Here is a 13396-nt window from a genome sequence, read left to right on the forward strand (position 1 = left end):
GTCTGTGTATAGGAGAGTGGCAGATCCCGCTACAATAAATAATCATGCCGTTCCTGTTTCAAGCTAAATAAAGCAGGTGTTGCTAAAGTACTGAGACTCAGCTTTGTGTTTTGGTGTGCAAGACAGGGACTCACACATTACAACACACACGTGGTCACAATGCTATAGTAAACAGTATACGCTCGTGCGGATGTTGTCTATATGAGTGAGGCACGGCGACTGAGAATGGGAGACGATTACCCACAATCCCGCAGCAAGAGAGAAGCACCATCAGCTCAGCTGTGATCACGTGACACTCGGCAGACAAAGCGTATGCGTACTACTCGTATTGCAAGACCTCGCTCATTTATCAATTTAAAATTTATTAAAAATTTTAGCTTGTGTTGCAAAATACTCGCAGACCAAGTTACTCGCAATCCAAGGTTTTAATGTACTGAGTGGTGTACAAAAAAATACGGATTTCAATTTTCACCTTAATTGAAATATTTAGTTGTTTTTAAAAGCTTTTAATTCTAATGCTTTAATGAATTTTAATACAGTCTGTTCAACAAAAGGATAACAAGAAAAACAAAAGAATATTTATTATTTTAAATTAAGTTTTTAAATATAGGATTTTTTTTCTTAGTCTGATCCCATTGTTTATAAAATTGAAAACTGTTTATGGTCTTACCTTTATTTGTAAATGAAGTCCATGTGCCTGTCCTTCTCTGTGGAAAATCTCCTGTCTCTATCTTGTAGAAATCCTTCTTATTTTTCTGTTTAGTTCACAGGCGCCCCCTTCAGTGCGGCACGGTACTGTCTGCCTCACCTTGTGCCTTTTCACTGCGGTTTTATGTCCAATCAGCAAGACTAAATATGTCACACACATTCATTAAAGATATTCGTCAGACTGTGGAAAGTCAGGGTGTATAATAAACATGTCTGCAAACATTATATTGGTGACATACAGAGAGATAACAACAGACGCGCCAGTTGTATGTATCAACCCAGTGTGTGAGGGAGAGCACAGTCCGAGGTGAGGTGACTCTCCTCGCTGCCGCACCTCGCGTTTCTCCCCTGTATTTAAACAGGAAATACGCAAATTTAGCAATTCTGACTATAGAAATGATCAAAATTATTGGAATCATACAGAAAACAAAATTATAACACAGACCAGTGGACAAATTTATGTTATCATTATTAGTTTTTTTTTAATTTTCTTGATGACTGATGAGACTCTGCCTCCCCTGACCGGACGTCCTTACTCCATGGTAGACACACTCATCTGAATTGACTGCTCAGAAACCAATAGAAGTGCATGAGAGAAGTGGAAAAGTTCAACAATGAATCCTAGACACTTTGGTTTGATAGTTTTATGTTACGAGTTGCCTTCTATTATACTTGAGGCTGCTTTTAACTATAGATTTAGTGTAGTGTTGAACATGGATGCAGTTAGGTTCGAATGGACTGTTGCATTTGCTACTTACACCATTTTTTGAGCAGAGGCAAAATATTATTCAGTCTAAAGGAGGCATTCACACATCCATTATATGGTTTGTCAAAAGCAGTTTACGTATTTCTGGGTGTCTTTTTACAGTGTAAACAAGTTACAAGGCTCCTGCTACACTTTTTTTACATTCCAGCATACTGAATAAACTCAAAGGTTCATTGCGCATTTCTGTGTACATTCCCCTCACTACACATTAGTTGGTCTCTGCTATGTGAGGACTCAGAATTCCCATTCATACCTGTTAGATACACACTAACCAGACACTTCTCCACAGACAGACAAGCATGTAATGCAGCCTCTCAGCACTTCTTTACCTGTTATTTCAATTGGAACATCAATAATGTGTAATGGAGTGAGAGGTGCATGTTCTTTAAGGAGCAGGAGCAACACTCAGCCCCCTCAAGTGCCGGCCATACACTTCTCTTCCAGGGATCACATTCTCATCCACCTTCTCCTTCCCTTTTTATATCTGCCTGCTCTCTCACGCCTGCCCTTCTTTCTCCAGCTATTAACTTCTGTTCTTTCTTTCTTTCTCTCTTTCTCGCTGTTATTCCTATGTCTCACTGCTTGATCCTTCAGTCATGGACAAATGTCCTTTCTGTGAAGAGAGAGAGAGAGAAACCATTCTCCACTGTTTTATCTTCTGTTCTAGACTTCGTCCTCTTTTAAATGTTTGTCACTTTGTTTTTAGTGTACTTAACTTGCCTTTTAATGATTATTTATTTATTTATGGTGCTACTATAAATAAGAATAATTGAGATTAATGTCTGATTGGTAATTTTCTCATTGGACAGGCCAATCTAGCCATTTATAAATCCAGAAAAGAGCAAATGAAGTCAAATAAACAATGTGACATAAGACTATTTCATGAACTTGTAAAAGCCAGGATCTATTTAAAATATACATTTTATAGATTGACTGCAAATGTCAATTCTTTTTAGGAAAAATGGTGTGTTCATGAGGTCATTTGTAAACTTGAACATAATGAGTTGATTTTTCTTATTTGACATATGAATTAAGTATTGTTTTACTTTTGGGGTGAGTTAGGATTTTCTTTGCTTTAATTTCGATATTGTAAATGATTTGTTGAGTATTGATTAATAAAGTTCAATTCAAATTTTCTTTCTTTCTTTCCTTTGTCTTGTGCAGGCTCTTTTTATTCTCTGCTGCCTAATTGGGCACAGGTGCGAGGAGCCGCCCACTCTGTGGCATCATTGAGACACCTGTCTAAGACTGCCTGCCTCCCCAAGTGTGTGCAGTCCGGTCGGCCAGGTACCCAATTAACCGTGGAGTAAAACGCACTCACACAAACCTGCGCACAATTGGAGCCTGCACCTTCTTGGGGTGCAATCATTTAATTAAAACGGATCACCAATTGGTGACCCACGGAACTGCTGTACCACAGTGTCACACGTCTTCATTTATACGCAGTCCAGTGTTTTGTGCTCTGATTCACAGATTTTGTGGTGATCCAGGCTTGGAATCAGTAAAAGGCAGTACTGCTTTCCCTGATGATTGGTCACCTGGTACTGTAAATCATTTTCTATAATGAAATGCAGCCCAGGTGAGACATTACATGGCTCTTGACTGAGACTACTGCCTTGCACTAACCTGCCTTGACAATAAGAGAATGCTATTAATTTAGTTTATTTCCATATTCAACACAATCACTCACCACCATCAGAACTGCCTGACTAGCTGACCTCACATTGTCCATCCATCCATTGTCTCCCGCTTATCCGAGGTCAGGTCGCGGGGGCAGCAGCTTGAGCAGAGATGCCCAGACTTCCCTCTCCCCGGCCACTTCTTCTAGCTCTTCCGGGAGAATCCCAAGGCGTTCCCAGGCCAGTCGAGAGACATAGTCCCTCCAACGTGTCCTGGGTCTACCCTGGGGCCTCCACCCGGTTGGACGTGCCCGGAACACCTCACCAGGGAGGCGTCCAGGAGGCATCCTGATCAGATGCCCAAGCCACCTCATCTGACTCCTCTCGATGCGGAGGAGCAGCGGCTCTACTCTGAGCCCCTCCCGGATGACTGAGCTTCTCACCCTATCTTTAAGGGAAAGCCCAGACACCCTGCGGTGGAAACTCATTTCAGCCGCTTGTATTCGCGATCTCGTTCTTTCGGTCACTACCCATAGTTCATGACCATAGGTGAGGGTAGGAACATAGATTGACTGGTAAATTGAGAGCTTTGCCTTGCGGCTCAGCTCCTTTTTCACCACGACAGACCGATGCAGCGCCCGCATTACTGCGGATGCCGCACCGATCCGCCTGTCGATCTCACGCTCCATTCTTCCCTCACTCGTGAACAAGATCCCGAGATACTTGAACTCCTCCACTTGAGGCAGGATCTCGCTACCAACCCTGAGAGGGCACTCCACCCTTTTCAACTTTGAAAATGCACACCTAACTGTTTCAACTGGAGCACTACAGTACCACAGGACTGCATCCTCAATCCATGCCTATTTTCCCCATTTATACATAATAATTTTGCCAAGCTCGTCATAAATTCTATAATTGTGGTTGTTGTCAATGATAATGAGACTGATTACCAATAGTGGCATAACAGTCTACCGAGGGCTACACTCTTTTAGATGTTTGTGGGTTTGCTGCAAAAAGAGTTCGTAAGTGTAGGTTTCAACAACACTGAGGGTCTCTCAAGGTTCCTCAACACTACCTATTTTGATAAGAAATTTCAACAGTGCCTTTAAATTTTGTGAAAGCTACAGAAAGTTAATCTATCTCCCCAGATGTTTATCACTCCTACAGAAGTACAGTGGAGAGTAGTAATGAAGTGAAACAAGCAAGTTTTGATTCTCACATAGTTTTGCAAAAATTACATTAAAAACAATTTTGTAGACAGTTTCATAACTGCAAAACATGAAAGTCACTCTTTCTCACTTATTCAGGAAGATAAAGAATATTGCAACTTCCATGTTTACCTTCTGCGGTGGGCTGGTGCCCTGCCTGGGGTTTGTTTCCTGCCTTGCGCCCTGTGTTGGCTGGGATTGGCTCCAGCAGACCCCCGTAACCCTGTAGTTAGGATATAGCGGGTTGGATAATGGATGGATGGATGTTTACCTTGTAATGGAATGAGTCTCAATACACTGGAAAGGTTTGGAGCAGCCTCCCTTATATTGTCCCTGGCTGCAAAAGGGTTTTTAAATAAGCACTGATGTGCATGAATGAAGCTCTAGAGTGAACTGATCAGGTTGAGCAAAGATGTCGGCTTTATAGGCCATAAAGCAAAAGTGATGTCATTTGGCCGGAACCGGAAATGATGTCAGTCTGGGCACCAAAACCAGAAGTGACATCAGTCTGGGCACTGGAAGTGATGCTGGATCAGGCTGGTTTTCCCGTCTTTGGCCTGCAGAGATAACAGAGGTATGTTTAGTGCACCTGCCATCCCCTGGCCTGGTGGGTAATTGCCTCCACTTGGTCCATTCATCTCCCTCCTAGTTGCACGTGTGTGACAACCTGTATTCTTTTACGCAACTGTGAAATGTATATAATCTGTCACACGGCAGTTGGACTAATTCTATTTATGCTTCTCATTTACATCATCATGGAGAGAGACAGGTATTTTTAAAATAAAATGTGACATGCTGCATATTTTTCACACAAAGACACACCAAAACACAATATTGTGCACATTAGTATGTTTTCCACAAACCTCCCCCTAGCAACTGCCCCTTCCTTTTTCTTTATTTATTTATTCTATAGATGTGCACTCTATCAGTGATATGGTGCTTCAGGAATCTTTTTTGTCTCTGATGCATGTTTAGGATTGTGACTTTGTTCTTATCATCGGCAAAGTGGGCATTATACTACTAGAACATGTCTGGTGGTTCAATAAAATGTCTACCCATGACAGGAAATGAGACTGGTGATTTTTATATCTTTAGTTAAATAGTAAACAACAGACAGATGCATATGCAATTAATATTTGTAAATGCTTCCAAACAGGAATTGACCCCCTTTCTTCTTTTGTCACAGCACAGATTTGTTTGAAAGGTAACACCATGTATTTAAAGAATTTCCAGTGGGAAGCTTAACACCAAGTTTTGCCACAAAGTTAATTTTGCTAAAATTCATTTGCTCTTCACTTGTTGGGAGCTTTTTTTCAGGGAGCATCACCATTTGGTATTACATATTTGTTGTGCCAGACTTCAAAGCCCAGGTTTAAATGACTAACTTCATCAACTAAGTTGCACTTCACTTCACACAGGAAATTTAGGATGAGAAATGACTGAAGGAAGCCATTTCCATTTTGAAGGACCCCACCCACCAGCAACAAATTTTTTGCCATCACCAAGTAATATCATACCAGCAGAGGGCTAGACAATTTTTTAGCCTGGTCACTAAACTGTTGTCTTTCCTACAATTAGCTGATTCGCCAGCAACTGGAACTTCATCATGTTAGACCAGTACTACCATTCAGTTTTCAGGAGCGATTCAAATTTACTTTTCTGTTCTGTGTGATTGATGTTGGAAATTGCATAAATTATAAATATCAGATATAAATTATTTTATTCTGAAAATGTAACTACATATTTAGGCTTCATAGTGGCACAGGTGAGTAGAACATTAGAACAATCTACGCGAGAATAGGCCATTCAACCCAACAAATCTTGCCAGTCCTATCCACTTGATTATTCTAAAAAATGTCTGGCTTTGAAAGTCCCTAAAGTATTACTGTGTACCACACTACTTGGTATCTTATTCCAAGTGTCTGTGGTTCTCCATGTAAAGAAAAACTTCCTAATGTTTGTGAAAAATTTACTCTTAACAAGTTTCTAACTGTGTCCCTGTGTTCTTGATTAACTCATTTTAAAATAACAGTCTCATCCACTGTACTAATTCCCTTCATAATTTTAAACACTTCAATCATGTCACCTCTTAATCTTCTTTTGCTTAAACTGAAAAGACTCAGCTCTTTTAATCTTTCTTCATAATTCATCCCCTGTATCCCTGGAATCAGCCTAGTTGCTCTTTTTTGGACTTTTCTAGTGCTGCTATATGCTTTTTGTAGCCTTGAGACGAAAACTGCACACAGTACTCCAGATGAGGCCTCACCAGTGGATTATAAAGCTTGAGCATAACCTCCATGGACTTGTACTCCACACATCATGCTATATAACCTAACATTCTATTTGCCTTTTTATTTGCTTCTCAACACTTTCTGGAAGTTGATAGCATAGAGTCCACTATGACTCCTAAATCCTTCTCATAAGGTGTACTCCCGATTTTCAGACCTCCCATTGTGTATTTAAATCTAACATTTTTACCTCCTATGTATAATACTTTACATTTACTGGCATTAAATTTCATCTGCCAGAAATATGCCCAAGTGTGTATGCTGTCCAAGTCCTTTTGTAATGATATAACGGATTCCAAAATATCTGCCAATTCACCTATCTTGGTATCATCTGCAAACTTAACCATCTTGCTACTTATACTCCTATCTAAATCATTTATATATAGTAAAAATAGCAATGTCCATAGCACGACTCCTATGGAACACCACTCCTAACATCGGCCAATTCTGATAAGGTTGCTTGCACTGTCACCCTCTGCTTCCTGTGTCTAAGAAAATTCTGCACCCATCCAAAAACGTCACCCTGAACTCAAACTTCTTTTAGTTTGATGTCCAACTTCTCATGTGGCACCTTATCAAATGGTTTCTGAAAGTCAAGATTAATAATATTATAAGCTCAACTTTGATCATATCCATTTGTTGCTTCCTCCTAGAATTCCAGCATGCTAGTAAAACATAATCTTCCTCTTCTGAACCCATGCTGACTCTTCAGAAAAACTCCTATACTTGCCATGTTCTGCTCAATCTTATCCTTAATAATTTCTTCCATTAATTTTCCACAGGGGATGAACCCAGCCATGGGGAATGCACAATCCATTGTGTTTCTTTGTGTCGGTCCCAAGCCCTTATAGATGGGGAGGGTTACGTCAGAAAGGGCATCCGTGTAAAATTTTGCCAGATCAATGTGCGGACAACAATACAAATTTTCATACCAGATCAGTCAAGGCCAGAGTTAACAACAGCTGCCACCAGTACTGTTAGCCAACAGGGTGCTGGCGGAAATTGGGCTACTGTTGGCTGAAGAAGGAAAAGAGGTGGGAGACGTGTCCAGAGGCAGAAGGAGGGGAAGAAGGTAAAGAGAGTGGAACTGAGGGTAGGAACTTTGAATATTGACAGTATGACTGGTAAGGGGAGAGAGCCAATAAGAAATGATGGAGAGAAGGAAGGTTGATATATTGTGCGTGCAAGAGACTAAATGGAAGGGGAGTAAGGCCAGGTGGATCGGAGGTGGATTCAAATTGTTCTATCATGGTGTGGATGGGAGGAGAAATGGGGTAGGGGTTATTCTGAAGGAATAGTGTGTCAAGAGTGTTTTGGAGGTGAAAAGAGTGTCAGAAAGAGTGATGATTATGAAGCTGAAAATTGAGCACCACAGATGCGGTGTTTGCTCTGAGGGTGATGATGGAGAAGTATAGAGAAGGCCAGAAGTAGTTGCATTGCATCTTTGTGGGCCTGGAGAAAGCATATGACAGGGTGCTTCGAGAGGAGTTGTGGTATTGTATGAGGAAATAAGGAGTGGCAGAGAAGTACGTAAGAGTTGTACAGGATATGTATGAGGGAAGTGTGACAGTGGTGAGGTCTGTGGTAGGAGTGACAGATGCATTCAATGTGGAGGTGGGATTACATCAGGGATTGGCTCTGAGCCCCTTTTTATTTGTAATGGTGATGGACAGGTTGACAGACAAGAAGAGACAGGAATGCCCATGGACTATGATGTTTGCTGATGACATTTTGATTTCTAATGAGAGTAGGGAGGAGACAGTGGAGAGGTGGAGATATGCTCTAGAGAGGAGTGGAATAAAGGTCAGTAGGAACAAGACAGAATACATGTGTGTGAATGAGAGGGAGGTCAGGGGAATGGTGGGGATGCAGGGAGTAGAGATGGTGAAGGTAGATGAATTTAAATATTTGGGATCAACGGTATAGAGTAATGGGTATTGTGGAAGAGAAGTGTAAAAGAGAGTGCAGGCAGGGTGGAATGGGTGGAGAAGAGTGTCAGGAGTAATTTGTGACAGATGGTAATCAGCAAGAATGAAAAGGAAAATCTACAGGACGGTAGTGAGACCAGCTATGTTATATGGGCTGGAGACGGTGGCACTGACCAGAAAGCAGGAGACAGAGCTGGAGGTGGCAGATTTAAAGATGTTAAGATTTGCATTGGGTGTGACGAGGATGGACAGGATTTTAAATAAGTACATCCTATGAGCACCCCATGTTGGAGGGTTGGGAGACAAAGTCAGAGAGGCGAGGACATGTGCAGAGGAGAGATTCTGAGTATATTTGGAAAAGGATGTTAAGGATAGTACTGCCAGGCAAGAGGAAAAGAGAAAGGCCTAAGAGAAGGTTTATGTATGTGGTGAGAGAGGACTTTCAGGTGATGGGTTTAACAGAGCAAGATGCAGAGGACAGGAAGATATAGAAAAAGATGACCTGCTGTGGCAACCCCTAACGGGAGCAGCTGTAAGAAGAAGAAGAATTTTCCTGTGATGCATGTTAAGCTTACTGGCCTACAGTTGCTTGGATCTTCCCGGTCACCCTTTTTATATAACGGGATAATATTTGCCATTTCCCAGTCCTTTGGAATCTCCCCAGTGTGCAGTGACTACCACTGGGAGATTACTTCCTCACTTGTGAAAAATATGCAAGTTTAGAGCCTCCGCTATTTCATTGTCTGTATCTTTTAATTCACTTTTACTATTCCTGATACACTTCACCTCTTCCTTGACTGTTCTTTTACAACTAAAACACTGAAAGAATATCTTAGGGTTGTCTTTCGCCTTATCTGCTCTATTCCTCTCCAGATGTCTTTTAGTCTCCCTAATATCCTTCTTAATGGTTGCCCTCATGTTCTCATACGCCCTACGATTCACTTTAAAGTTATTAGTCTTATATGCCTTATACAGCTGTTTTTTTCTTTGCAGCTTCTTTTTAACTCTTTAGTAACCCACTGCAGTTTTTTTTAAATTCCCTATTAATTCTAAATGTAGGTATGTACCTGTCCTGCATTATCTGTGAAACATTTTTAAACCTGTTCCACTGCTCCTCAACTGTCTCCACACTAAAAAGCTTATCTCAGTCTGTCCTCCTTGGACTTTGACGCATCTGCTCAAAATTTGCCTCACCAAAGTTAAACTTAACAATTTTAGTCTTTGCATCTGCACTTTTACAAAACACTGAGAACTGTATTATATTATGTTCACTTGACCCTAGTGGTTCAATCACCTCTACACCCTCAATTCTATCTTGATTATTACAAAATACTAAATCCAGACAAGCTTCACCCCGTGTTGGTGCTTTAGCACAGGGGTAGGCAATCTCGGTCCTGGAGTGCCACAGTATGTGCAGGTTTTTGTTCCAACCCAGTTCCTTAACGAGAACTCAATTATTGCTGATGAAGCACATATTGCTTAAGTGACATTTTGATGCTTCATTTTAGTGGTCTCGCTTGTTAAGGTTCTCCAACCTTAATTGCTTATTTCAATTTTAAACTGCTGCATTCAGTGTTTTAATTGCTTCTTATTAGCAATAAGATGTAAAAGACAAAGCAGCCAGCAGTTCTCCAGCTAGCTTTTTTCCAATTACATCTGTGTGTGTTCATCATGCACGGTTTGATTTAATAAAACACTTAATAGAAAAATGTGACAGACTGAAAATGATCTGTTTTAGGCTTCAAATCATTTGGATGATATCCTTGGAAAGGAAAAAAATCTACGATATAAAAGCCTTACATTGCACAGACTAACAAGCCATAAAATTAAATAAGGTCTGAGATTGGCAATGATTGGTTTCTAATTAAGCAATTGGGTTGGAATGAAAACCTGTAGCCACTGCGGCTCACCAGGACCGACATTGCCTACCCCTGTTTTACATCTTATTGCTAATAAGGAGCAATTAAAACACTGAATGCAGCAGTTTAAGATTGAAATAAGCAATTAAGGTTGGAGAACCTTAACAAGCGAGACCACTAAAATGAAGCATTAAAATGTCACTTAAGCAATATGTGCTTCATCAGCAATAATTGAGTTCTCGTTAAGGAACTGGGTTGGAACAAAAACCTGCACATACTGTGGCACTCCAGGACCGAGATTGCCTACCCCTGCTTTAGCATACTGTGTTAAAAAACAGTCACTGATTACTTCTACAAACTCCTGCTCTTGTGCTCTGCCATTTGCAAGGTTATCACAGTTAATATTCGGATAATTAAAGTCCCTTATGACTATAATATGCCCTGTAAACTTGCCTTTTTAATATTACTAAAAAGATGTGTGTTGAAATTACTGTTTGCATTGGGCGGTCAATAACACACACCTAAAATAAGACCTCTTTCCCTAATGTTTTCCAGGCAAAGCCACATGTCCTCACTAAGATGGGGCTCATTGTCCAACTGTAGAGGACTTGCATTTAAATTTTGTTTGACATAAACACCAACCCCACCTCCTTTTCTGTTCTGTCTATCCTTCCTAAATAAATGTGTATCCCTCTATGTTACACTCATTCCCATATTTGTTATTTAGCTAGGTTTCTGTTATTACTATAATATGATAATCAGGCTCTGCTACATAAAACTCCAACTTACTTGCCTTATTTGTGATACTTCTAGCATTTCTACACCGTTGTTTGGTCCTCCATGTATAGATTTAAACCTGGCCTGTCCTAAACTGCCTGCCCACAAACCCCCCCACATTCCCTAGTTATAACAATCCTCAACTAGCCAACTCAAAAGCTTCCCCAAAACGCTGGTGCCCCTCTGGTTCGTATGTAACTCGTTGCGGTGGAACAGATGCAATCCGTTCCAAAAGGAGTCCCAATGCCCCAAAAACCAATACCCTACTATCCTGCAACCAAGTTTTGAGCCACACGTTAAGCCTTCTAATCTCCTCAGTCTTACTTGGCACAGGCAAAACTTCAGAGAAGACTACTTTGTCAGTTCTGCTACTCAGCCTGGCACCTAGCTCTTTGAATTTGGACTAACAGACTACCCTTATGTATGTCATTTGTTCCAACATCTACAATAACAACTGATTCCACCCCTGCTCTGGCCAAGAGCCTATCCACCCTTCCACGGAGGTCCTTATGGTTTTGTGAGGAAAATGTTTTGTTCCTTTCCTGGGTAACTTTCTGCAGCACACGTGAAGGAAGTTTAAGCTGTTCTTCTTCTTTCCCTTGATCTCACCTTCTGGTTTTTACATACAGTGTCCTTGGTTCCTAACAAAGAAGGGATGGTGGGACAGCTGGCAATCAGTTAGCTCATGACATTAGCAAAATGAATGTGTGTATCATTTACATCTGGTCTCTCTTTGCTCATGTACTTGATATTCCTTAGCAAGGTTTGGATTAGTGACTCTCTTGTCCAGCTCCAATACAGACAAGTCTTCCACCCTTCCAATGCAGCACACAAGTACCCCTTGGAATAAAAGGCATCACTCCAACCTGTTTTGAGACCACACCCTTGATACCAGAATACTTGTTATACCAAGCAGTAGTTATGGCCAGGTTGAGAGCAGTTGGCTTGATAAAGAGAGCCCAGATTTGGGGTGTGTAAGGGTTTTTAAAGGAATGAGCAGATGTGTTGCCATTGGATTTTTGGGTGCACATAAGTTCATCCTTTTTGATTGGCTATTGGAGCAAATTTTTGTCCATCAAGGATGCCAATTGTTGAGTTTTCATCCTTTGTCCTTGAACAAGTTTTTAGATGGGGCATCACAGAGACATCTCTGGGGTGTCATTTGACGTGTGATTGATCATTTTATCGGAAAAGGCATAGAGGCTGGATTGCAAAGAGAGGCCCAGTCAAGAAGGGGCTGATATTAAGAGAGTCTGGCAGCAGCTTTTTAAGCCAAGGACTTGCGTTCCAGGCATAGCAAAATAGATAATGACGGTCGTTCCTACACTGGGCACACTGACTCACACTGGTTCAATGTAGAGTTACTACTTAACCTAACACATATGTTCTTGGCAGGATGGAGAAAAAATTAAATACCCAGAAAGAAACCCCCCACAGGGAAAGTGCAAACTGCACTTTAAGCGTTGAGTAAGCTTGGACCTTAAAGCAGGGCTGAGGAGCTGTGAGACAGAAAAGCTAACAACTAAGCCACTGTGCTGTCTGCATCAGAAACGAAGATTAACAGACCAGTCTGCCTTTTCCTGTTGGAAATAAACCATAAGAACGAAACAACTGCAACAATAAGGAACCAACCAATATCAGATTGCTGTGATATCTAATATGTGGATTTAAAATAATATTTTCAAATATAGTTCATTAAATTCAAGATTGTGGGGAGGTTGGAGCTTATCCCAGCAACACTGGATATAAGCAGGAAACAGGACTGAACATGGAGGGTGCCAGTCCATCACAGGCTGCAAGATATACTTAATATCGAAAATATTTATTTTTCACAGTTTTGTTTTTAGATGGATTTTAAGATTTTCTAATTTTGAAGTCTTTAAGCAAGCAAAAAAAGTAATTGATTTGTTTAATTAAAAATCACAAAGAAGATTTTAACGCAGTGATTGTGCTGAAAGGAAATAGACAGAAGCAAACTGTGATGCTAGTCTGCCAGTTGCAAAACGAACTGATCTTAGAGACAAGGTCCTGTCTGTCCATATTTCAATAATTACATTGGCCTATCATGGTGATTACGCCTCTGAGTGTGTTCTAATCAAGATGGTGCTGCTAATGACTGATGCCATCCTTGAACCCATTTCCTGCCTTGGTCAGTGCATAAAAGCAGCAGCCTAGTGAGAGGTCATATTGCAGCTGTTGTGCGTCAGCTCATTTTTGCTCACCGGTTATATAAAAAGAGAGCC

Source organism: Erpetoichthys calabaricus, chromosome 8 (assembly GCF_900747795.2).
Source record: "Erpetoichthys calabaricus chromosome 8, fErpCal1.3, whole genome shotgun sequence".
Taxonomy (NCBI): domain Eukaryota; kingdom Metazoa; phylum Chordata; class Cladistia; order Polypteriformes; family Polypteridae; genus Erpetoichthys; species Erpetoichthys calabaricus.